The 26,555-nt window shown below is 38.9% G+C and overlaps 1 long non-coding RNA gene across 1 annotated transcript in view; it reads right to left on the reverse strand.

Moving 5' to 3' along the window:
- Positions 1 to 4,294: 4,294 nt before the first annotated feature.
- The window catches only part of LOC116438403, a 40,951-nt gene continuing 18,690 nt past the window's right edge, over positions 4,295 to 26,555 (reverse strand). The window contains exons 3-4 of the long non-coding RNA XR_004237719.1: positions 5,801 to 5,908; positions 4,295 to 5,410 (exon numbers count right to left, since the gene is read on the reverse strand). This is a non-coding gene — a long non-coding RNA (uncharacterized LOC116438403). The remainder of the gene's footprint in view (positions 5,411 to 5,800; positions 5,909 to 26,555) is intronic.

Raw genomic sequence — 26,555 nt, forward strand, 5'->3', positions numbered from 1 at the left:
TTAGGACGTATTACTGAAAATACTTCTACCATAGGCAAAATGTTGGGGAAGATGAAACAGGAAAACCTTGTAAATATGATTGCCTGACAAAAGATTTTGGGAATATGAAAACTACAGGCGACATCGAAATGAAAGCCACTTTTGAAATACCAGGTCTTAGTTACTGAACAACTGGAAAACAATGGTATGGCCACTGAAGTAATCCCCTCTTGATGGAACAATACCCTCTGCTTGCAAGCAGGTCCAAGGGTCAGAGCAGACCCTACTAGCTCAGCAGAAGGGGTCCAAAGAGTAGTTTTTAGAAGTTAAGATGTAACACTCTATGGTAATATAAGAACTCTTATAGGCTGTATGTAAATGCTATAGGATTTGTATCTTGTATTAGATTGGTTAGTGACAATTAGAATATTCAGTACAGAAGATGATTTATTGTATTGTAACCAGGACTTCAGACACTTCCACTTCATTCCTTTCCTTCCTTACTTCCACTCTTGCTCTTACACCCTCTCTCTCTCTCTCACCTGCTTACTCTCTTGGGCCTGCTCAGAGCTGAGTCAGGCAGCTCTGAGCAGTGCCCCTATACCCAAGCCCTTTACAATAAACCGACTGTGTCCCAAGACCTGCCTATAGAGATCTCTCCGTCTCCGTCCCGACCGAACACACCCGTAACCTACAGCAAAACACTTAACTACTTTTTGTAAGCAATTTTTATCTGTAGCACTCACAGTATTTTACTAAGTATCATCAGTCTCAAGTTGCAGAGAAACAGACATTTGTAGGGCAAACTGATTAGAGTTAACCCATCAGACCTCTGATAAAGGTGGGGGGAGAATCCTAAATTCCAGATTCTCTAGTATTTACTAGAGCACAGAGACTTGATGGAGGAGTGTTCCTGAGCCTGAAATGAAAAATATCTGCGCAGCAAGTCTCTGACATAACCACCAGCAGACTCCAATCAGAAGGCAATGGGAGAATGAGTCAGATCACTCAGTACTAGGGGAAACACTCAAATTAACCTTGAAGCTGACTATTAATACAAATGTCTTTCAAACAGCTTTCTCAGTAGAATTCTATCAGAAATCTTTTTCCATTGAAAAGGTATATATTCTCATTTATACTTAGAAACCCTAAAAGTCTATACTTCAGGGTTCCATTAACAGAATATCTTAAAAAGCAGGCTTGTAGGCTTCACTGTTGAACAGAAAAAAAAGGCAGAAATGGAGTTTTGTGTCTTATCTTTGTAAGGCCACACCTGACCAATAAGCATCTGTTTGGCTTGGTATCTGTCTGCATAGGTTATTTTGGCAAAACTGATGGATGGGGACTACAAAAGATATTTGCAGACTGAAAAGATTGCAGGAAATAAAGACTTCTTGGAGAGGAGCAGCAGCAAGTTGTTCTGCCCTTTCCCTCTGAAAGCAAGTTTTTTCTGAATTGTGACATCACATTATGTAATTATGAACTGGAGTTACTGGTGGAATTCATGTGAGGAAGATAGAATTATCTTTTATTCTGCCCTATATTCTTTTTGTTCCAATGAAGCAAATCCAGAGCCATATAATGCTTTCATGTAGAAAAAAGAACATATATATGACTGCCTGCAGAACAGTTGCATATCAGCAAAAAAATCTATTGTAAAAAACCAGAAATTTTTAAATCCCAGTTTTCATAGGTGGTAAGTGGTAGAATTCTTAAGTGGTAGTATAATGAATTAATTAATTTTTAGAGAAGAAAGTGAGAGGTACAGATAAGTGTTGGGGTCTCCCCCCCTGCCATGTAGCCCTGGGAGAGGGGCCCTGAGGGGACAGAGATGGGGTTTCCCTGCCCCTGGTCAGCCTCGTTCCCCAGTGGTTGTTTTGTGTTTCCCTGCACGGGCAAGGACCCTCGGGTCCCGTGATTGAGCAGTTCCTGGGCAGAGCCCCGGCCATGCGGCTGGAGAAATAAACATCTCTGAAACATCTATCAAGAATTGGTCCATATATATTTCTTTTCTACGGCCCTCCTTGTTTGATACATTGTGTTATAGAATCCCCACTGCAACAGATAAGTTACTCATGCTCTTAGAGAAGATGATGTGATGTTCCAGTGCCACCCATTTCTGGATTCTTGGAATAGTCAGAGAGGGAAAGCAGCTCTGGCTTATTCTCCGTTCTTTCAACACTCGTCCACTCAGCAGACACCCATAAAGTCTTCTGGTGTGGTGTCATGATGGAATACCATAACACAGACATCAGATTGATAGGACAGGATAATCTGCTTTCAGTTTTAGTTGGCATAAAATCAAACCCACTCTTACTTCCTTCTCTTGTTTTTCTTCTAAAATATTCAACACTCCTACTGTCTAACAGGAAAACTAAGAAAAAGATAAGAAGTATCCTGCTGATGACTGGGGAGGAAGAAGGGTGGGGAAGTATATCTGTCAAGGCATAGGGTTGATATGCATAAAAGAGTGATCTTGATGAAAGGTAAGTTCAAAACTCTTTCAAACATTGCCCAGATTATCACAGTTCATTTATATACATCCTTACATTATCACAAAATGTTGGGATTGTATAGCATCAAGCTGAATGGGAAGATGTACTTTTCTTCAGTTTTTCTTTCCTTCTGTAGATATCTGGACCTTTTAAAAACTACCAGAGTTTATGTTGTAAAAAAGGGCAAAGTAACAACTCTTTTATTATCACTTAGAAGCAAAGAAGAACAGACCTCATGGTTAAATCTAGGAAGACTCAGATTAGACTTTAAAAAACCCACATTGTCATGATTAGAAGAGGAAGTGGCATGGTTCTCTATGCTCTACTGCCTGGAGTCTGTAAGAGCTGATTTCCCTTTTTTAGAAGTGTCACTCTGACAAATGCTATTTATTTATATGTTTGTTTGTTTTGGTCGGAAATAGACCTAAGAGAATGAATTATGGTGGTACAGTGGGATTTGTCTGAGGAACACAAGTTCTAGGTTGTCCTTATAGAGTCAAACATAAATATACACTGTTCAGATTTTCATTTTTAGAGAATGACGTTCTAGGAAGTTCACTGATGCTGAAAGTTTGATATTTTTTTGTCTGGAGACAGACATTATAAGAAGACCTAGTCATAAAATAGCTTTATTACATTCTTACTGTAGACTGCCAATTTTGAACTGGTAAATGCTGGTTTTCCCTTTTAGCATCTGAGCCCAGGTGCCTTCCAGTTGTTATTTGTCCCTGGATACGGACAGCGTTTCTGATAAGCTCAAGGGGAGCTTAACTGCCCAGGAGCCATTAAGCAAGTGTGAGGACTAACAAGAATTCCTGAGGAGATTTTAGAGCTGCCCAGGGAGAGAGGCGTAGGTGGATGCAAGAACACAGGTCTCCAATAAAAGCTCTGACTTTAGTGCAGGTCTGCAGGAGTTTTTTTCCCTTGTGTCACAGAATCACAGAATCAACTAGGTTGGAAAAGGCCTGTGAGCTCATCGAGTCCAACCTATGACAAAATACCACTTTGTCAGTTAGACCACGGCACTGACACATTCAATTTTAACACCTCCAGGGACAGTGACTCCACCACCTCCCTAAGCAGCCCATTCCAATGCCCAGTCACTCTTTTCTGTGAAGAATTTCTTCCCAATCTCCAGCCTAAACCTCTCCTGGTGCAGTTTACAGCTATGTCCTCTTGTCCTATTGCTGTTTGTCTGGGAGAAGAGACCAATCCCCACCTGGCTACACCCTCCTTTCAGGCAGTTGTAGAGAGTGATAAGGTCTCCCGTGAGCCTCCTCTTCTCCTGGCTAAACAACCCCTGCTCCATCAACCACTCCTCATAGGACTTGTGCTCCAGACCCTTCACCACCATTGTTGTCCTTCTCTTTACACACTCCAGCATCTCAACATCCTTCCTAAATTAGGGGGCCCAACACTGGACACAGCACCCAAGGTGCAGCCTGACCTGCGCTGGGTACAGGGGGATAATCCCTGCCCTGGTCCTGCTGGCCACACTGTTGCTGATCCAGGCCAGGATGCCACTGGCCTTCTTGGCCACCTGGGCACAGCTGGCCCGTGTTCAGCTGCTGTCAGTCACTACCCCCAGGTGCATTTCTGCCTGGCCACTGTTCAGTCACTCTGTCCCAGCCTGTAGCACTGCCTGGGGCTGTTGTGGCCAAACTGCAGTACCTGTCACTTGACCTTGTTACACCTCACATCACTGAATTCAAATCACCCATCCAGCTTTTCCCTCTGCAGAGCCCTCCTACCCTCCAGCAGATCGACACTTCCCCCCAGTTTGGTGTAATATGCAAATTTGTTAATGGTAGACTCAATCCCCTCATTTAGATCATCAATACAGGTACCTGTCAGGTTGAAAAGTCCTGGGTTTTGAATTAGAATTTTGGGCTAACATGAAAATGGAGTAAGATTTTGCTGGTGGTACTCATCTCAGTTGTCCTTGTCTTGAGGTAGTACCAAGCAAATTTTACCTTGTCAATTCTTTCCAGACACAACTGATAATATTATTACTACTGAAGTGAATGCTGTAACATAATTTTATTATAAAGCAGAAGGTTCTGTAAGATAAAGAGCAAGGAATTAGCTAGGCGCAAAAATCTGTCTTGATGGTAAAGAGAAAGTTTCATAGAAGGCTGTTGTGTACCGCTTAAATATACTTTACAGAACTGGAAAAGTACAAAGTTTACTTAAACAGAGACCAAAGCCATGAAGAATTAGACAGATTTATCTTTAATATTCTGTGCTTTTTATTCTGCCATTTACTTTGGATACGAACTAAAAGTGCCAAAATACTTGGAGGCAAGCTTGGTTCTCTTTTTATTGTGAGACTATTCAGCTGTAGAAAGTAGCAAAAATCTCAAACAACTTTCTGTATTCAAACTTTTCAGTTCATTTTTTTCTGGCCTAGAAGCCTAGCTTGTACAGATGCATTGAGATAAACATCAAAACTGTACAATTTTTCTTTAAAACAGATTACAATTATTCTGTATGTAGATATAGAATAATGAAATCACAGTGTTCCCAACTATTGTTTAATAAAGGAAAAATGCAGTCATGTTTCTTATTCGCTGTTTTGCAGTACCTTGGACTTTGACATGATGTTTCATAGTTTCAGACATACTCCCTTAAATTACCAAATAGCATTATAACTGCCAGTAAGGATGCTTGTTAAATATAACTTCACATTTTTGTATCAAAACCAACAGACACAATTGTCTTCAATCTAGAAATCTTACATAATGACTTTTAACTAAAACTCCCACTCAAAACCCTTAATGAAAATTTGGATTTCACAGTACTCGTGGCATTCCTTTTATAATACACCACATTCTTGAATAGCTTATTTAGGGAGAAAGTTTTGTGGTACATACAGTCATGTCAGAAGTTTCCTCTCTCATCACAGTCTTGCAGCTGATCTGCATTCCTGAAGCATCCTGGAATAGAATGTTTCAAGCAACTCTAGGACCACAGCAAGCTTCCAAAATATTTTTATTAGAACTTGATAAACAACTTGATAGTAATATATTAATCTTGATGAGAAAATATGTTTTTCATTTAAAACAGCAGTTTGGTTTGGAATGAAATTTTGTCTCTGAGTGGTGACATGGAGAGAGATTCCCAGTTCTTATTCCTGTGAACTCTGCTGCCTGACCAATTGAAGCTGTATTGAGATCCACATGGGTTGCCTTTTTCTCTCATAACATTTTTCCCTCTATCTAATTTAGTTCTTTGACTCCAATTGTCCTTATATGACCTTAAAACCCTTTAGCATATGCTGAATTCTGTATCCCAGTTTTACCCTGACTTTACCCGGTAGAACTTACTTTGAGAGGAGCACATGGATATACGGGTGTTGTCATTTTAAGCCCAGATAGAGATGAAGTACTATGCAGCCACTTGCTCCACCTCATCTCTCCTTCTCCTCATCCAATCTGTTGGAATGGGGAGAAAAATCAAAGTAAAACTTGTAGGTTGGGATAAGAACAGTTTAATAATTGAAAATAAAGTAAAATATAATAATAATGTTAAAAAATATTAATAATGAGAATAACAATGGAAAAAACCAAGTCATGCACAAAGCAATTGCTCACCACCCACTGACCAATGCCACATCCCCCTTCCTGAACCCAGATCTGCCCCTTCTGGGTAACTTCCCAATTTTTTTTATACTGGTCATGATGTTCTATGATGTGGAATATCCTTTTGGACAGTCTGGGTGACCTATCCCAGCTGTGCTCCTTCACAGTTTCTTTTGCTTACCTTCTCACTGGCAGAGCATGAGACAAGGAAAAGTCCTTAAGATAAACATGACTTAGCAAAAAACCAAAACATCAGTGCGTTATCCATTCTCATTCCAAATCCAAAACACAGTACTGTAACAGTAAGTGAGAAGAAATTAACTCTATCCTAGCTGAAAGCAGGACACTGGGTTAATGGGGAGGAGGTGATGCGCAAAAAAGAAAAAAGGGGGATGGGAGCTGTGTTTTGAGTGAAACATATTGTACCATAAATATAGATACATACATATATATATACACACACCACACATTTCTGACATTTTCCTGTGTGTATCTTTACTCCTTGAAGGACATGATTCGAGGCCTTACTCCTTGAAGGCTAGCAAAACGTCTTGGTGTGACATTATGATGCTGCATCCCCTATTACCTGCTCTATGCCCAACATGAATCTTGTGCCTTTCTGTGTCTTTAAGCTGGGTCCGAGAGAAAGGGAAAAAAAACAACCCAAGCGATTTTGTGTTCAAGGACACAGATATAGATTCCCCTGAGTTCCTGCTGCTACAGAGCCCAGGAAAGCACCTTTCTGCTTTTAGCCAGCTTTTGGCTCTGTTTCTCAGGAGAGAGACAGAGAGCTAAACTTCTTTGCTCTTTAGTAGCCTGCTAGCTGAGGCAAGAAAGTTGCTTTTTTTTTTCCCCTGGGACTTTGGGTTCTTATTCTTCTCTTCTGGACTGTTCAGCAACACCAGAACATCACCAGGAGGCCCACACCGCAGCCTGGAGGGGCCCATGCCAAACCCCAGCTCCAGAGTGGGCAGAGCCACGCCTACAAAGGACTCTTTACCAGGTTCTCTCCACAGTGAGAGGTTTTATTATTTAACATTATTCTTCTTCCGTGCCTGTGTGCATTTTGCTTGTTAAATAAACAGCATTTATTTTCACTTTCCTCTGAGTAAATTTCTTTCTGAACCTGTGGGGGAGGGGCTGCTGAAATCTGCCTTCCAACAGAGGGACATTCATTTTGGATGTTTTTCCTCCAAATTTGTCTCACACCAAGACACAAAACAAGCAAATTAAATCAGAATATACTTGCAGGTAACTTTATCAGACTTTCAAATCCAAATCAAAATGCAGACTATAGCTAACACTTCAATAAGAAGCACTTAAATTTACAACATAATGTCTCCTTTTAAAAGAGAACACTAACAGAAACCAGAATTCTATGAGTGTGTATATGAAAACCAGAAAGATTGTCTTATTTTAATACATGTGAAGACTTCCTGTGGGCTGCATGGCTCCCAGTGGCTAGCAGAAGAAAAGAGTAATACACTCACATGTGTTATTTCTAACCCACTTACAATTAAAAGTTCTCCCAACCAGTTTGTACATGCATTTTTCTCAATTCCCTTTTGGCTTTCAATGTGATTCAGTGGACCATTCTAGAGAGAACACATTGGAGAGCCTGAGATGTGGAAACTGGCACTCCTCTGAGCTTCAGAGTTTTCTTGAGGTCCAGCTGGCTGAGTAATGTTACTTTAGCCCTTATGGAGAGGAACTTTTAAAGTTATTGCTAGTAGTAGTAATAGTAGTATTTAATTTTTTATTTCTTTTTTAGTCTTTTGTCTCCACTAGAGCAAATACCTTCTGCAGTTAACAATTGTAAAAAAAAAGCAAGGCCTTTTTGAGGGTAAATTGGGAAGAAAAGAGGACACTGCTAATTTGGAGCATATAATGTCATGCACCTTGCAGGCTCTACAATGGTAAGATATATATCTTAAGGTATACTTTCTCCCCAGAAATAACAGGGAAATTTGCTTTATTCTTCCTTCTCTTCAGTTGCTCACCCTGTAGGTTTCTTTACTGTGTCACTATCAGTAACTTTAGCTTTTATTTTTTGCCTACAGTCACATATCTTTGAGTGGTGTGACAATCCAACTTCCATGAGAAAATGAATCCCTAGTAACTGTAATGAAAAAATTCAGATGGTACTACCATGAGTAATATAAGGTCAAAATCCAGGAAAGAGATACTCTTGTAAATGTATTGTTCCTAAAATTCTCATGGCTTCTCTGCAAAAGGTCTACAAATTTTGAAAGTTTTGAAGTATCTGCCTACAAAATATTAAGAAAAGTTCCCTTTATTCTTGTGGCAACAATGCAAGAGGTTATTTTCACAGACATTCAGGCAGTCTGACCACCATTGCTTTACAAATATCTTAGAGCAATGGTACTGTTTTCTAAGTAATTCAGATATTAATATGTTTCAGGCATTAGTAATTTATTTTTATTAATAGCTCAAAATTTAGGTGTTTTAATGGGCAAGAAAGAGATTACTGTCTAACTTCCTGTAATTTCAAAGTGTCTTTCACTAATTTTCCTTTTCAAAGTTATTTTTTCAACATCATGATAACTCCTAGCCCTTCAGATATTTTTCTTGTGAGGATGAATAAAAAAGGACTTTTCAATAAATAAAAATGAATAAAACATTTAACATGTAATAAAACTATTGAATTATATCAGGTTGCCTGTTTGTCCATTTTCACTTGACTCAAGCAATGAAAACACTTTAAGCTGATTCTGATACTGTCACTGCTACTAGTGCTACCACTTCAGCAAAAAATTTTATCATTAGTATTCCCACCCCAAGAATGGCTTGTCATAACATTGACATCCCCATATGCTGCCACTCAAATTGTAGTTTTCAAGTTATCAATGACATGGGTATTTCACAAAGTATATGCTTCTTTTAGCACATACTCTCCCAATCACACAGATTTCACAGTGATCACTGTAAGGCAAAGGTAGAAACGGTTGGGAATCCTAGATCTTACACAAGATTCACCTATTCAACTATCCTTCCTCCTTCCTCCTCCAAAAGTTGTATTAGAGATGATTTTTATTTGCTAAATGATAGCCTACAGCAGGACTTAGAAAACATGAGGAAAATAGATTCCTTGCAGCTACAACTGTTAGTTTATCCGTTAACGCCCCTGGCAAAAAACTGTTGGAGCTGACATGCATGACTGATGGGCTCCCTCAACTAGTAGCTCATCTTTCAAAAAGTAGCTGAGTATCTCTAGCTCTGTTTTCACTGCTGTCTGTGTCTGAGTCCCTGCAGATGGTAATATAAGTGGTTTTGCACCAACATGATTCTGGATATTGTATTGTGTCTAATGTGCAGCCCACATGAGCACTAGGGCTGGCCAAGATACGGGTGATCACTGCCTGACTACTCCTTTTTCTGCTTTTGTTATGGGATTAGAACAGCCAGCCTGATTCCTGCCTGTGTTGCAATTTTGCTACATTCCTGTCCTCTTTGCACCACTAGAACAATATCAAGGACTCCTCTGCAACGGTTTGGAATGTGTAAGTGTTGGAGGGATCAGGCAAAAATGTTCTTGTCTCTTCAGCCTCTTATAGCTGAACAAAGTCCTGTGACAAGATTGGCATTTAACATTGTAAATTTTCAGCATAGTATTGTCTTCTATTTATCAATATAGTCCCATAAATTTTGTTGCATAAATAAATAAGAATTGTAACCACAGGTGGTCTAAAATGGTAATTTGACCTCAAACGTGTTTCAAATATAGAATTTTATCTGGGTTTTTAAACTATGATTCCTATTGCTTTTGACATTTTTACTGTAACTAATACATGATTTTCCCCATAATTTACCATATCAGAGTCCTACCCTAATAACATTATATATTGTAAAACCACTATGCCTGCAACTAGGCAGGGTGAGACACAATTATTGTATGGCAGCGTTCTCCATCATCCCTTAGACAGGGGAGTCCACCCAGGAAATAATCTTTTTCAAAGTTTCTTAGTATATAATTTCTGCTTCTACTCCATTTCTTAGCAGACTGACAAAGGCTTTATAAAACTGCCTTAATATCCCACAACAAAGCTGACTCAATTAGTGTCTCCTAGTCCCCTGGAGAATGGTGTGGCCGTGTGGCAATGATCTACTGCCAGCTTAGACTCACTGACAAGGCCAAGTGACAAATAGTACATTATGGCTGTTGACACCATACCTGAAGCTGTGGACACAAAGCAGGAGATGCAATTTTCTGATGCTGCAAAAGCTTTTTTTACATACTTGGAAACCCAAGCTCAAGCAATTTTTCCTGTATGTTTTATGCTTAAAATTGATGAGAAATGCAAAAAGTGTTCAAATATAAATACATGCATATGTGCATATTCTATCTAAAACTAAGCTGAAACTTTGTTTCATAATACTTATACAGTGAAAGCAAAAAAGAGTTACTTGCACCATATTTTACATGAAGCTAAGCAGTCACATTTTAAAAGTTGCATGTATGTGAAATGAAGTATTTTACTGCTTGTATTACAGCACTGAAAATACTTAGCTGTTTTTAATTTATACATCACATTCTATGAAATTATTTTCATTTCAGCATCTTGTACTCCATTTCTTGTAGAAAGTTGCTTAGATAATAAAGCTGTGTGAAATAGAACACAGAAGTTCATTTTTGAGGGGATAAGTTAATTGAACCTACCTGGCTTTTTCTAGCCTAGAAAGAGGGTGTAAAAGAGGGTTTCGATTCTCCTATGAGTGTTCCAGAACTTTCTTGTCTGATCAGGTCACTGAAGAATGAGCGTTCTTGCAGAGCTCTGGCCCCAGCTCAGAAGAGCAGGGACACCTAAACTCTTAAAACATATGAAAGTCTGTCCCAGTTGGCCCTTTATGGCTTGGCAGAGACAGCCAACGTAATGATGCTGTTCATGGGTAAAGGGATTAAAAGGGAAAAAACACTATCACGGCCTGCTCTTTGAGCTGAGTGCTTCTTACTACATTGACTGTATACAATATCGAGCATACTGATTGCACCCTTGGCTCTAAGGCAGAAACTTCTGGTTATGTCTCCACAAAGTACAAGTCCTAAAATGCTTTCAGATTAGATTTCCATTCCTTGTTTCTAAACCCTGACTGAACTCTTGAACCCTCAAGTTGAGAGATATGTATGCTTGGGATGGTTTCAGTTTTATTTTATATTTATTCAGTTTCACCATTTCAAGCTTAGAGCTCACACACCTGAATTCAAATGAGTCAGAAATCTGTGGATTTGCCCCTCAGTTTTTAGCAGTTGGCTATGAGCAGGTCTCTCAGGAGCGACAGACTTTAAATAGAATCACACACAAAGCCTGTGAAAAAAAGGCCACAGGAACCCATAGGAAACCAAGGGCCGTGCAGTAAATTATCAAGCCTCTCCTCGTATGACAGATGCTCCACCTCATTTATCATCTTTCTGGCCCTGTGCTGGACTTTCTCCATAGTGTTCATGTCTCTTGTACTGGGAAGCCCAGCACTGAAAAGACCACTCTAAGTACAGCCTCACTAGTTGTGAGTAGAAAGGAAGGATTAGGATAGAAAGGATATTAGGAGAATTAGGGGTGGGGGGAAATTTACAGACAGGTTAAGCTGAGAGCAAAAACATGCCAGAAAAAGAGAAAAAGGTGTAATAGAGCAGTTCTAAGACAAGAAGTACAAAACCTCACAAAGTAAAGGTATGACATGGCAAGGAAAAGAAAGAACAAACGTAACAGAGAAATTTCAGCTTGAAATATTTTGTGGTTTCTTCTGTAAAAATTGATTGAAAACATTACAATGGAAGCATGCCTCCTGATATGTCCAAGAATGTACATAGGTTACAAAAACTTCCATAACCTCAGCTAATGAGTTGAGTCACATGGTCAAAAAATGTTGGAGTTATGGTTCCCAGAGTAACATTAATTACATTTTCTCACTTTTATTTATGACATAGTCTAGAGTTCACAGCGTATTAAGCATACTAAGAAAAAAGCATGCATGCATACAAATGTCTTTGGGGAAGAGGTGCAGTTTAGGGAGTCTTAGATCTTAGTTTTAAACTCCACCTGGCTTTTGAAGACAGATCTAAGACAGTTTTGTGTATAGCATAAAATTAATTACAGCATTGGCTTATCTCTGAAATGAAAAAATAATATTCTAAGCAATTACGAGACTAGGATAAATTAAGAAACTATATTGCTTTTGAGTACAATCTCAGAAAATAAGAAAAAATAAGGATTTATGTGGGAGTGAAAGTTCTCATTACTTTGCAGAAACAGGTACAATAATAAACGTAGTGAGCATTTTATACAAAAAGATCTTCAGAATGTCTTAGCTTTACTGACACATTTCTGATGTAAAGCCTGTTCCAAGAAGAGACTGACAAAGTGGAAGTTTATATGATACCAGTCTTAGCTCTGTAAAACTGATTTATAATTCCTGTGCCCTAATAAACTGAGTACCCTGTATATACACACGCTGTATATTTAAACACACACGCTGTATATTTAAACAAAAGGGTAAGTGATTTTAATCTCTAACTTTTCCTCCCTCCCCCCTTCCTGTTTTCTCCCTCCTCCTTCTTCTTCCCCTCTGCCACCAACTCCAAAAAAATAGAATTCGGGGAGGAGTTGAATGTTCAGCCGCATTTGAAAATCATGAGAGATTTATATTCCCCACTAAAATTCTGTTCTCCAGATTAGCATAGCTGACAGGATTACCAGAGCACAATTCTTTTTAGTTCATATCTCCTTAAGGTTTCTGTAAATAGATTGAAATTATGGTGCTGAGAGAGGTCAGAATAACAATATTTGCTAGCTTAATAGTCTCTCTTTTTTTTTTCAGTTGGCTGAAATTCACATTGCTGTTAACCACTTTTTAATAAATTCCAAGTTTTGAAGACTGTGCATTTCTATACAGTTTGCAGCTGAAAATAAACAGACTCACAATGGCTGAAGATAATTCCACAATTTTTACTGGTTTTTATGAGGATAATGAAGTGAGAGTTCCTGGAAAAAATATCTCTGCACCACGTTTTTTTCCAGAATTTTTTTCTTGTTTGGAAAATAATGTTCTCTCCTTACAAGCTATGATTTTCAGTAGACTGCTTGATTATTTTTTCTGTTAAAAACCCCTACCATATTTAAAACCTCTCTTTTTTTTCCCTACTCCCATTTCTTCAGTGTTGATTATAAGGATGGATCACATGGCAGCATAAATTATACTGGAAGTTACTCAGTCAGCGCAGACTCTGGTCTGTGTACAACAGCCTGCTTTTACTTTCTTCTGCACTTCTGTATCCTATTATTCTTTTTATTCTTATGTTTTGTCGAGCTCTGCTTTTCTGATCAGGTAGAGGATGATTTAGCCTACAAATTTCCCTTTTACCTTCTTGAGAAAAAAAGATTCCAGAGTTCTGTTTCTAAGACTGCAAAAAAATGAGTGAATTGCTCTACTTTGTGGCTACTGGGATACTGGAGGTACAGCTGAGAACCATAAAAAATAACCCTTGTGCAGAATTCTCTGACAATGTCTGACAAAGGAAAACAAGAAATTTAAGTGGATTTGTTTGCATATTTCTCTCTTGCCTCTGAGCTTGTGCTTTTATGTCTCATTAACTCTATAACTGTAGAAGAGACAGGTCATTTACTAGCAAAATAGGTACAATGGCATGGAGGCATTTAGGATGTTTAAGATGTCATCTTCATGGACACCAAACTAGTTTAGAAAGTACACCCAGACTCTAGACTTTTACAAATTGGGAAGGACCTGAGGGAATAACCAAGGGAATTAAAAAAAAAAAAAAAAAAGCTGATTCTCACTCTACTTTATAAATTTTGGGTTGATCTTTTATGCCCAGCAATTATGAGCTATCTCAGGAACCTATCTGAATTATTTGTAATTTTCTGCTCTGGAAGGAAGACCTCTAAAAGTTTTTTCTCACTCTCCCTAACAGAAAAACTAAAGGTATAGTGTAGGACCCTCTTCATAGCATCTGGTTTACTCTATATTCTCAAATATTTTATTAACACTAGCAAAAATACTCCTAAGTTTTATGTAAATTATTCCTATTTTACTGATATTAAAACTTTGGTAAAAAAACACCTTGTTGAAGTTCCGTAAATAGCTTTGGACAGGGACTAGAATCTAAATACCCAAATCTATTAATCTCAGGGTTTGTGAATGCTTGTTTGTTATGATAAATGTTGCATTAAGAAGAACCAGAGACACTTGAATAGCTGCAAAAGTCCATTTATTTTTCCTGATTATTTTTGTAGTTCCTCCTGAAAATCTTCCTTCTTCTTCAGAGTTTTCATTAGAAAAGAAGGTTTACAGAAGTGTTTACATTTGGGAAATATTCTGGTGGAGAAGCTATTGGGACTATCCTTTAGAGGTTATTTTAACTACATTCTGTCACAAATCCTTCATTGCATGGTTAGGCCCATCCCTAGAAATTGCATGGTGGCACTTGTGAATGCGGCTGTTGAACCATCATAACAAGACCAGCCCCACTTTCATGGGGACTGTCTACCAGGACATTTTACCTGTGTCCTGGTAAAGAGAGCAGGGTTCAAGAGCCACTTGTGTAAGTGCTGCCTGACACCAGCCAAAACCCTGCTCATTGGGCAGCTGCATCAGCCTGCACCATACTTCAGATAACCAGCATCCCTGACAATTGTGACAGCATGCTCGGAGCTGACTTGATGTCTCTGACATGTTGCCAAATTGTCTTGTAAAGAAGTATTTCTAGCCCTTCCCCTTAGCCATAAGACAAGACTGATCCAGAAGGTGTGTACAGGTGTGTTTGACTTGGTATGGGCTTAGGAGCTTAGAACTCATTGCTTCTTTCACTGAGCTCTTTACTTACAACACTTACTGAAATTGCAGAAGATGATGTAACTTGCAGTACTGTGTCTTGGTTTGAAAGACTGGTGTCTGCTAAGGAAGGCAGGAGCCTCCCTTGGAATGGCAGATGTGACCTCCCCCTTCCCTCCGAGTTATTATAGTTTTGAAATCAGGGGGCTTTCAGGCAAAAATATGGGAAATAGGAATAACAGCTCTTTACTAATATATATATATATATATAAATATATATATAAACAAGGCAGGAAAAAAAAAAGAACAAAACTGATTTAAACTGACAGAGTCAGATACGACCTGACCCTGTTAGTCAGGGTAGCAGTAGCAGTCCAATAAGGTGGTGGCTGCAGTCCTCCTGAAGTGAAGGGATGTGGTTCTGTTGAAGCAGTGATCCAGTGTAGAAAGATCTGGTCTTCCTCAGAAGGTCCAGTGGTAGGTATGTAACTCTTGTCCTCTGGAAAATCCAGTGGGAAAAAGGCTGCTTGTGGTCTTCAAAAATCCCAGTTTATATCCAGGATGGGATGCTTGGTTTCTCCCTCTGGGTGGAGCATCTCACAGTGTAATGATGAGTCATGAGATAAGGCACTGATGGGCCATTAACAGGACATAGTCTTGAGGGAGGAGGCAGGGAGCACTGCCCCACCTGGTTTTAACAGCTCATGAAGATGGTGATAGAATACATGCTTGTGGGCACATCTTACATTGTAACCTAGGACATACTGTCAACATAAAATTAAAAACCCCAGATGGGAGGCTCCCCTGACTTCACCAAAAAACATATGATAAAGGTATCTTGAGGCTTTAAAATTTGTTTTGGTGTCTTTGAGGAGTTGAAGTATACCGGTGTCATGGGTTAGCAAGCACAGTCCCGGAAGGGATGTCCTTGCTAAGGGGTGCTTACAGCTTCCTCTGGGACCTGATAGAACCTATCAGCTGGCCAGTTTGAATATGGACAATTCTCTAAGCCACTTAAAGTTGTGACCACCCCTGTGATCCACATTTAAGAATAGGCAAACTCCCCCCCAAGCTCTCTCTCGTTTCCGGCGCTGGCACAGGTGGCTGCAGGCCCCGTGTGGGGGCCCGCGGGCCCGGCCAGGCCCTGCTTGGGCCAGGCCGGGCTGGGTCACGGCCATCCTGGGTCGATGGACCTGTTCCAGCCGTGGAACCCCCCCCACTGCCTTGCCGTGGGCAGCCAGAGCGGCTCGGCTCTCCCCCCTCTCCACTGCGATAAGAGAAATTCAACATTCCAGCTGCAAAGCTGCAAGGCCGAGGTGAGATTAACCCTTTTATTGCTGTGAAGAGCTGAAAACCTGAGGGAAGAGAGAGAGAGGAGATGCTTAAAGCTGAAATTCTGTTGTGAAGCTATGCTATATCAGAGTATCCCGTTGTAATTCCATGAAGATCTGGGGTTGGAGTGTTCAACTCGTAAGCAAAAGCACCTGCGCTGAGACAGGTAGATGCTGACGCAGCTGTAATTTCATGAGAAGTTTGGACAGGGAGAGATGGACCAGATGAGGACTTTTCCTCCAAATGGGAAAGGAGAAAACCTCAGTTCCTAGAGATGCTCCCAGAGATAGTCCTAACAATGAAGATGAGGAAGACCCTTTGCTCCCAGGGAAGGAGAAGGGCCTCTGTTTTTGTTTCTGAACGGCTCAACCTTAAAATTGTACCCCAAAAAACTTCAAGAGTGGACCCTCGAACGTGGGAAAACCAATTGCTATCTGTGTGTGACCTTGAACAAGCTGCAAGTCGGGGGAAGGGACTCACATGCGAGCAGAGAGACTCCTCTTCCTAAATGGACTGAACAATATTTGGAAGTGGGCAGCTGTCTCGTTGTGATAATGTTTTCATAGCATGAGCAAGAAGAGACTTCTCTTTCTAAATGGACTAAACAAGGTTATTATGGAAGTGGTAAACAGACTGAACATCTTAAGGGTTGTCTTTTCACATTGGCAGTGGGAGAAGGGAGGAAGGTGGGGGGAAGAGGAGAGTTCTGAAGGTGGTATAATTTTTATTTCTTTCTTCTTTTAGGTCTGTTAATAAACTTCTTTATATTCTTTCAAGTTTGGTGCCTGCTTTGCATTTCTCCTAATTCTTATCTCACAGAAGATAAACAGTAATGAGTATTTTAGACCAAACCACTACAACTGGTCATATATTTCCAGCTTTCTTTAGTTATAAAGGTTAGAGGCTCACTTTTATATATGCTTGATTCTGGTAGCTGAAGACTTTGAAAAAAAAATGAAAGGTTTGTTATTACAAATTATAGGAACTGGTGATCTGCATTTAGGTTTATTCTCAGTTCAGTATTTTTTCATAAAATGTTGCTGCTGCATGACTGGGATAAGAAAAGTTGCAAACAAAACTTCTTAAGAAGCTGAGAATCGAAAATAAACTAGAGGTCAGTGCAAAATGAAGCAATTTTACAACATGTATGTAGATACACATACTGCACTTTCCCCAGATATCCTGATTCTTTGGGCCTCATTTAGACAGGCAGCTATGTTTATAGTTGATTCTGTCCTGAAAATTACAAGTTATGTTAGGTTTAACTGTCTCTGAAGAAATTAAAGGAATACCATAACAAAATTGCGAGACTGTGGAAGTCCATGACTGAGCAGGAAAACGAAGTCATTATGTCAGCAGAAGTGCATTTTGAAACTCAGTGCTTACCATCAAATGTAATGCTTAAATTATGTTCACTTGGTCTTATTTTACACCATTGGATTTCCCATAGGGGACCAGGAATTGGGTCTTCCTGTTTGAATGGTTGCAAGTATGTCTGTTTTCCTCCCCTTTCACCACTCTCTGAACTTTTGATACAGCTTAAATGTGCTTTGCTTGGAAGAATCCCCCTATTATGGACCCCTTTCCTTGTGCAGATTCACTTAGTCTACAAGATGAACAACGGTAGTGATGGTACAAAAATTTATTCTGGATTCATCTACAAAGTTGATTTACAGAGGAGGAAAAACAAGTGAGAGTCAGTTATTTTAAGAATAACTGCAGTGTGCTAACTTCACAAGCTTCCCTCTCTTATTAATTGTACAATATCTTTTAGCACAGAAAAGGAGGTTTTGAGGCGGGTACCTTAAGTTCTGTAGACCACATTTTATTCTGTTCTCCTGAAATTTATCCAAACCCTTCAATTCCTCAAACTGTTCTCACGGTATTGGTATTGCAGGCGCTTCTTGCTAGGTTGTTTTTGCATTTTTTTCTTCCATTTAAGGTGGAAGCCTAGTCTTCTACACAGCATTTGCTCACATCTGCTCATGATTCTAGAGTAGAAAAAAAAGTAAGCTGTGAAAGCTTGCCAGAATTGTAAGATGTTTTGTCCTCAATAGTTCCACCCAAATATTTTTTCTAAACTCTTCTCCCCTTCCTCCATAACATTCTGGGTATGCCTTTACGCTCTGGTGTTTTGCAGCTGGAGGTATTACAGTACAATAACATAAAAAACTAGATGATTTTAACTACTTTGGTGACTGTGAGAGCTCCTTCTTCACCTTTTTCTTCTCTGGTATACCATATTCCTCTGAGGAAAACACTGCTCTGAGATGTTACTAAGCAGGATGAGATGTCAGAAAGCTGCTGCTGGTCTCCAGGCTGATGGTCCCACATAGCCATGATGATATTTTCTGTATATTGAATTATGCTTCATACTGTGATTAAGAACATTTATGCAATAAATTGGAATAAGATAGCAAAATGATGACAAAAACTTTCTTTTTATGTCTTTTTTTTCCTGATTCATACTGTATTGTACGACAATAGATGTTACATTAATATCAGCATCCATAAAATCTTTTGTCAGATGAATGCAATGGAAGAGGCTCACATGTGCAGGCTGTATCTGGTGTCAGATGGAGATAACTCATTTTTCTTTAAACTAGAAGTCACTTCTCAGTAAAGGTGCAAGAGCTTTTTCTACAAAACAAAAAGGATTGGAAGTGCCCTCTTTTTTAACCCTTTTCTTCCTCCTAATATTCTTAGCTTTTCAGTTTACAAAATATGAGCCAGTCAGTCTGTTGGAGTCAGTCTTCATTGACTATGAATGGATGGGATAAAGGGAACTCTCAAGATTGCTATAGTTCCCCAAAACCTCAGCTGATGTCAGCTTGGCTGGGACTTGCTTGTTTTGAAACGATTTTTTTTGTGAGTGTTGCATAAATGGACCAGTGATCCTTCACAGGTATGACAGCGCTGATGTGATAGAGGAAGGGCAGCCTAGATACTGTTATTTTAGAATTTGGACAAAATTCTGATTTCAGCTTCTTTTGAAAATAGTTGAAAATCATAGATATGACTTTGATGAGAAATTGTCCTGGTTTCGGCAAGGACAGAGTTAATTGTTTGCAGTAGTGGTGAGCTTTGGAGCCTTGACCCATGTAGGCATGTCTGGGTTGTTATTATCTATCATCACCATTACCACCCAGGGCAGGAGTGAGTGACTTTGGCTTCTGGGAACAGGGGCATGGTTTTGGGTGGAACAGAGTGGCAGGGCAGAAACCCCTCCACTGCTGTTCATTGCTGAGCAGCTGTCAGGCCAGACATGGTGGGTATTTGTGCATGTGAACCACCATCTCTCTGTACACTGTTACTAATAGTGCTGCTGCTTCGTTTTCTTGTATCTTAGTTTCCTTAGATCTTCATTTTCCAGTCTTCTTTTTCTTATATCATTGCTGTTTCCAGTAAATTGTTCCTTATCGCAACCCTTGATCTTTGCCTTTTGCCCCTCTCACAAGAGGGGAGGTTGGGAGGTAGGAGCGCAGGGAGCAGTTTGTGGTTTTCTTTTTAGTGGGAGTACTTTATTGGGGAATACCATTCCTAAACCATGACAAAAATATAGCTGAGTACCATTACAGAATTCTCATCAGAGGAAGTTTTCTTTATTAATTAATTACACAAGTTTCACAATGCTTCTTGTACATAACACAGAAGTAGGAGTGATAGAGAGCTGAAAGCATTTATGTGGCAACAGAAATGAGGAAGTGGAAGGGAAAAACATTTTTAAAGTTCACTTTTGAAAACTGAATTTTCCTTACAGCAGAGTAATATCCACATCTTTCCTCTACATTAAATATATGAAACATACATGAAACCTGCTTGGAATTTCTATAGACCTCTGAATCCATAATATCTGATCTTTAGAATAAGAACTGTGGTATTTTCTGTTCTCTTCAAGCTTTACCTATACTGACATAAAAGTCTCAGTTTTCAGACTACTTTGTTCTCAGAGTCAATGCAAAAAGCTTGAAATGGGAACTTAAAAAATGTAAATAAACCTGCTACCTTGTCTAAAGTTCAATCTGTTGGGTTTTGGGTTTTTTTTAAGAAATCATAAAATTGAAAATTTACAAAGGACACAGAAAAAAGCAAGACAATGAAAACTAAGAGAAAGATAAGCAGCTAGGCTGCTGCTGCTGTTCTGCAGAGTTACATCATTTTATGTTCAATCCTGATTGCATCAACATCTAGGTATAATCTCATCCAGGTTGCACTTTGAATAAGATGGGTGTATTTATGCATATCTTGTGCCTGACAATGGAACTCATGCCTATGATCTTATTTATGATTTCTTGTGATAGCTGAGGTTCTTGTGGAGCTAAGGAGCTATCAGACTTTCTAATGAACAGTTTTCGAATAGTCTCTTGATTTAACTCTAAACCAGAAAATCTCCATCTAAAGCCAAAGCTTGTTTGAAATAAACCAAAGTGTACGTGCTCATACCAGTATTGCATTTTTGGTCAGATGGGAAAGACCTGCAGCAATAGAGCACCTTCCTTCCAGTTCTAATTACTATTTCAACAACCAGCCAGGGAATATGCTACTGGATGGATTTGTTTACTCATTCCTTAAGATTAACCATAGACTCCATGTTTACCTAAAAGCATGATCTACAAGGCCTTTAGTCAAGCAAACAGAGTATATACAATAATCCAAGAAGATGATGTGGAGGACAGAGAAACCCTCTGAGGTTTTGTTTTCCAGGCAGAATGTGAGCTCCCATGTCTGTTGATCTCAATAACACTTCTGTGCACACAGGAACAATTGTACCTGCCCTTTAGCTGATGCTTTCCCGCAATGGCTGCGGACATAAACAAGTAGGTGAAGTTTTTGAACAGTTCTTACCATCATTACATTTAAAAAAGAATGCCGGTTACAACTTGCATGAACGTTACGTGATGCTGCATCAATACACTTTACCAATCTGAGTGGATAATTACTGAAACCCTTGAAGGACACATGCAAATCCTTTTGGAAATTACCATCGCTACTGCCTTGTGCTTATTACTTGTACTCCCAGGATGAACTCTGGGGTTTTGATTTCAGGACTGATTCTCTTCAGGACAGAGTCCAGCCATAATGCTCGCTAAAACAAATGTACAAATTTGGGAATAAAGATACCTATTTGGCTGTTGGTTCTGGCATATCACTGAGTGTTAAAACTATTTTTGAAACTCTCTGCTAGCCATGTTAAGCAAATGCCCTCCCCTGAACACCAGTGCAGTACTGATTCTACAGCCTTATTCTACCTGTCAGTAAGCTTTAACCAAATGACAGCTTAAGGGAGTACTGTTCGTAAATCAAGGAAAATTCCAGTTTTATTGCTGCAGTCTAGATTCTGTCTTTCACCTGTCCCATGTGTTTGCCATTCCTCTTTCTATTATGTTGGGTTCCAACTTTCTCTCCACTGTATTAGTTTTGGGCAGATTTTAACATTAGGGGAGCTGCTTGTGAAGAAAAGCGCATCCTCCCGTCAAACAGAAGCAGAATCTGGGCTTTTGGCTAAAAATCCTTCTGTGCTTTTATTTCTCTATAGTGAACCTCACAATATCTATGCAGCCGAAAAAACTAAACTATCCAGAATTAATGATACCAAGGTCAGTTTTCAGCAAGATGGTTTTCAGAAGCACTGTATTTGGAAATGCTAATCCATTTCTATATATAATTACACAATATATTTCAGAAGTGAGATGTTTAAAAAAATGGATGCAGCCTTTTCCTTGGACATGTATGTCAGTGTCTGAGATGGTTACCCAAAACAGAAGAAATATGTTCTTTAGCACGCTAGAAAATAAACTTATTTCTTCTGAGGAACACAGACGGTGTATGTGTTCTGAGAGACAGCATGTCATACTGCCTCTCCTGTAATTTTGTTCTGGTGATTTGGTCATGGAAGTAAATTGCTCTATAATTCCAATTTGTTCCTCACTTCTTGTGTATGAAAAGCTTGCACATGTAAGTAATCTGCTCCTAAAAGACATTGTGTTTTATATATTGAAGTGTATGTGTCAGGCTTGATGTCTCATTTTGTCTTCCAAACTTGAGAATGAAGGCCTGGGACTTCAGCTCCGTAAAAATAACCATGAATTAATTTTTGTGCCTAGTTTAGAAGCTTGTTGAAATCTGCTGCTTACACTGAAGCTGGGGCAGGAGGGGCAGCTAGGAGTCCCATATGAACATACTTGAATTTGCTGCTTGTAGCAGTTGGCTGCTTGACTGACATCCACACGGACAAAGCAGTACTGAAAGCTGTTCTTGCTCTGGTCTTGTATCCTTGCTAGTTTGCATGTAGAATACCATGCCTTGAGCATTAATCAAAATTTAAAAGGTGTATAGATATTTTTACATGAAGGAAAGGCTACTGAAGACATTTTGTGTCTAAGAGCAGAACAAGCTTGTTTGTATACAGATCCTTCTACTTTAATCAGAGCATAGATAAGGATGATCCTGTCAGTTATTTTTCTGCAGTTTGCAAGAGCTGGGTTCCATTCCTAATGCTACTGCAAACATCCTTTTTGAGCTTGGAAGGTAGCTTAGACTGCGCAGCTATAATGTCCCCATTTATAAATTAGCAAGAGCACACTTAGGCAGGTCCTTAACCTTAAAGATCATGAAGAGTATGAGACAGAAAACTTCAGATACATGGTACTGGGCACCATACTGATTTCTAATCTACTTAGAATCCACTCGGATATCTTAGATAGCTCAAATTTTTTACCTTTATGTAATGGCCAATTTTCAGATTGGGGAGTGTAAAAAAAGCTTAAAAATGGCTACAATAGCTATGGGTGATAGCTGTGACCATCTTGTGGAAAAATAATTATCTGGATGATGGCAAGAAAACTATCTATGAAAGTATCACAGAAAAATTGACCTTCATGCATTCTCAAATGTAAATAGAGAGAGAGGTTGAGTTCTCCTCACCTTCTCTCTCTTTGGAAGAGAGTTTGTTAATGAATGGTTGAGTTAAACCAGTTTTACCCAAGCACAAGAGAGTAGGAAAATACAGAATCCCTTTTTTTAGTTTATACACTAAGATTTTCAGTGTTCTCTTTCAACAACTTCGGTGACTCTAGTGTGTAATTAAAAATAAAAAGACAAAAAAGAAGAAAATTGAGAAGGGGATTTGCTCTAATAGATTAATGTTTTTTGAGTTCTGCTGGAAAAACTTTTATTTGGATGAATTCTGATCCAAGAAAAAAACATGCTTTTTGCATGTGCAATGAATTCATAACAAAAGCACTACACACTTGATAATAAAGGCCATTCAGTGCATATAGCCAACTTAGCGTCACATTCTAACAAAACATCTCCAAATCATGCATTTATTAATTCTCTACAACCAATGTAGTGTTTATTCTAGAAACAAGGTTTGTTATATCCTCACATTAATTCTTGAAACATTAATGTCCTTATAACATGCATCTATTTGAAGAAATCCTATAAAGTTTTTCAAACAGCTGGGGAGTTAAGCTTTGCATTTTGACTGTACTTAGGAATTTAAAGGAGAAATATTGTTGGAATTGGGGGAATCACAAATTGCAAGGATGAGTAGATTCGTAAGGTAGAAGAAGCAGATTTTATCAATGAGACTGTAGAAGATGAAATGAATAGTTTGTTGGAACAATGAAATTATGTTTATGCTGTTTAGCACTATTTTTCATGTTGTAAATGCTCACTGTATGTCCTTGAATCCTTTAGTAAACTCTGGAAGGAATTTGAGCTGAGAACTTGTATAATAAAAAAAACCTAGAAAAGAATAAAAAGACTAAGAGCTGTCTGAAAGACTAGTCAGTCAATACTTATGCCTTAACTTACTGCGATAAATTATCCCTTAGCTGCCATTTTCTTATCTTCCATAGGGAAATTAATATACATTTCATCTAGGAGAGTGCCAACTTTTTGTCATATGATCAAGAGCAGAAAGAAGGGCATTGATAATAGTAATGACAGAAAGCTTTCAGGCAGAGAAAACTACTTATGGAACAATGTCTGATGCAGCCTGCAAGTACATTCAGTCATACACACTATACAGGAATGAGCAAGCAAGAGACTGACCTCTCCCGAAACTCAGTACGGTATGAGTGAAGTATGGTTTACGTAACTTGAGTGACTTTAGTGGAAATACTCTTGATCCATAGTTGAATAAAATGGAAGAAGAGCCAGTCTCATGGCTTATCACCTTCCATGCTCCTGTTTCTCCCCACCTGTACACACCGTTCCAGTAGACTTCTGGGCTCCATACTGGATTCTGTGATAAACTCCTTGTGCAAGTATTAGCAGTAGAGGGATCTGAAATCCCTCTAAGAGAGTAAAAGGAGAAGTAGCTGGTAGAGAAGAGCAGGAGTCACAACTCTGGAAGGAAGCCCTCTCTAAATATGCCAGGAGCGGGGCTATAGCCTACTGGGAGCTGAGTGTGGAGTGCGGAAATAGCACCTGTGTGGCTGAAAGAAAGACTTTGATCCAAGCTGGGGGGGCAGTGTGTGGGGGGTAACAATAGAATACAAGATTGGATGGCCCTTGAACAGGATGCTTTATGATGTGGTTAAATGAAGCAGAGAAAAAGATTGGGGTAGAACAATCGCTAATGTGATGAGTAACTGCCACAGAAGAAGCTGGGATGTGGAATGCTTGAATCTATCATATACCAGCTGGAACCAAGTTTCATCATTTCGAATGATGCACCTTGCATACCCAGAAAACTGGAGGCTGCTGCATTCATGATTTTGTTAGAAGTGCTACTTATTTGTGGCACTTGAAATATAAGATAGAATTGCTGTTATTCAACACAGACATTCAGTACTTCCACAGGCTTAGTAAATGGTAGTGCTGCAGTGAGCAGCCAGTATAATGTTTATAACTGCAGACTCTGGGGGAAGGATATACCTACTGATTTTACAGAGGTGTGTGAAAAATAATGCCATCATGTGCTGTAAAGAAAACCATCAAAAGAACTAGATTTTGTCAGTTTGTTTCTACACAGTAAGAAGCGCTATCTGAGAACTCTCACCATTACTGCAGGAGTTGCATTTGTGTTCGCACTCTTGCCATTCATCCTTGACTGAGTTATGTTGTCAGAGATGTCTACATTTGTGAAACAAGTACACACGTTTAACTAATGTCAGCTTTCATGTTTCTGCAGTTAAGGTGCTTTGCAAACAGTTACATCTTGCAATTTTTTCTTTTCTTTGTCATTTCAAGGATATTTTTCCAAAACCTTTCTGACAGCATATTTAAAAAATAGTAACAGAAACCATAGCAAATATAGTGTGAGAGAGAAGTATTTTTAGCTTTCTGTGAGGATTAGTTATCTTTTGTTTTATAGATGAGATGAATATACTATATATAGATGGTGAGAATGTAAGATCTTATGAAGGACCATATCTCAGCAGAAGTGAGTGCATCTGAACTACTCCTGAAAACTTTGATCTGGTGTGCATTTATGTTGAGACTTTACTTACTGTGTGTGCAATAAAGAGTTGAAAGCCACTGAGAACTTTTGCTCTTGAAATATGTAGATGCACATGTTATTGTCCCTTCCAGCTGGAGCACAGTGTAACACTGACTTAGATAGCAGTTATGTGGACTCTAAAAGGCTCCTCTGTCCTGTTTATATCTCTGTATTTGGGCTTCACAGAATAATGGACACTAAAGCATTTTATTTTGCTTACATGGATTTTTTAGTTGTTTGCTACAATGTGAAATATATGTGAATGTGAACTATAAAGTGAATACTAAAATGTATCCATTCCTTTCTTTTTCACAACATTAATAGTTCTGCTTATGAGCCCTAGGCTTGAGCCCTAGGCTGAAGCCAGAAAATCAAAACTAAGGTTCATACTTTGTGCCATTGTGCTTTTATTTATCCACCATAATAGCTTCAATTGACATAGCGCTAGCCTTAACTTTTTGATGTCTTAGACTTTTGCAGTTCAAGCCAGTTCTTGACACTTCACCTTTTTAAAAAATATTGGATTCCACACCCCCACTCTTTGTATTTAAGGCTATTTTTAGCTGAACTGTCTTGCTAACCTTGGTGGACATCAATGGAGCTGAAAACTATTCAAATAATAATAGCTAAACAACTTGCTCCCCTGTGGATAACCCCTGAGAGTCTGTCTGGAAAAGATCATTTTCAGCTGGGATAGAGTTAATGTTCTTAGTAGCTGGTACAGTGTTTTGGATTTAGTATGGAAATAATGTTGATAACACATTGATTTTTTAGTTGTTGTCAAGTAGAACTTACTGTAAATTAAGGACTTTTCAATTTCCCATGCACTGCCAGCGAGTAGATGCACAAGAAGAATAAAAATTCCCATTTCCTTTTTTTTTTTTTGAGTCCATTTGGATTTGGTTTCTGGGT

This window comes from Corvus moneduloides, chromosome Z, assembly GCF_009650955.1.
Source record: "Corvus moneduloides isolate bCorMon1 chromosome Z, bCorMon1.pri, whole genome shotgun sequence".
Lineage (NCBI taxonomy): Eukaryota > Metazoa > Chordata > Aves > Passeriformes > Corvidae > Corvus > Corvus moneduloides.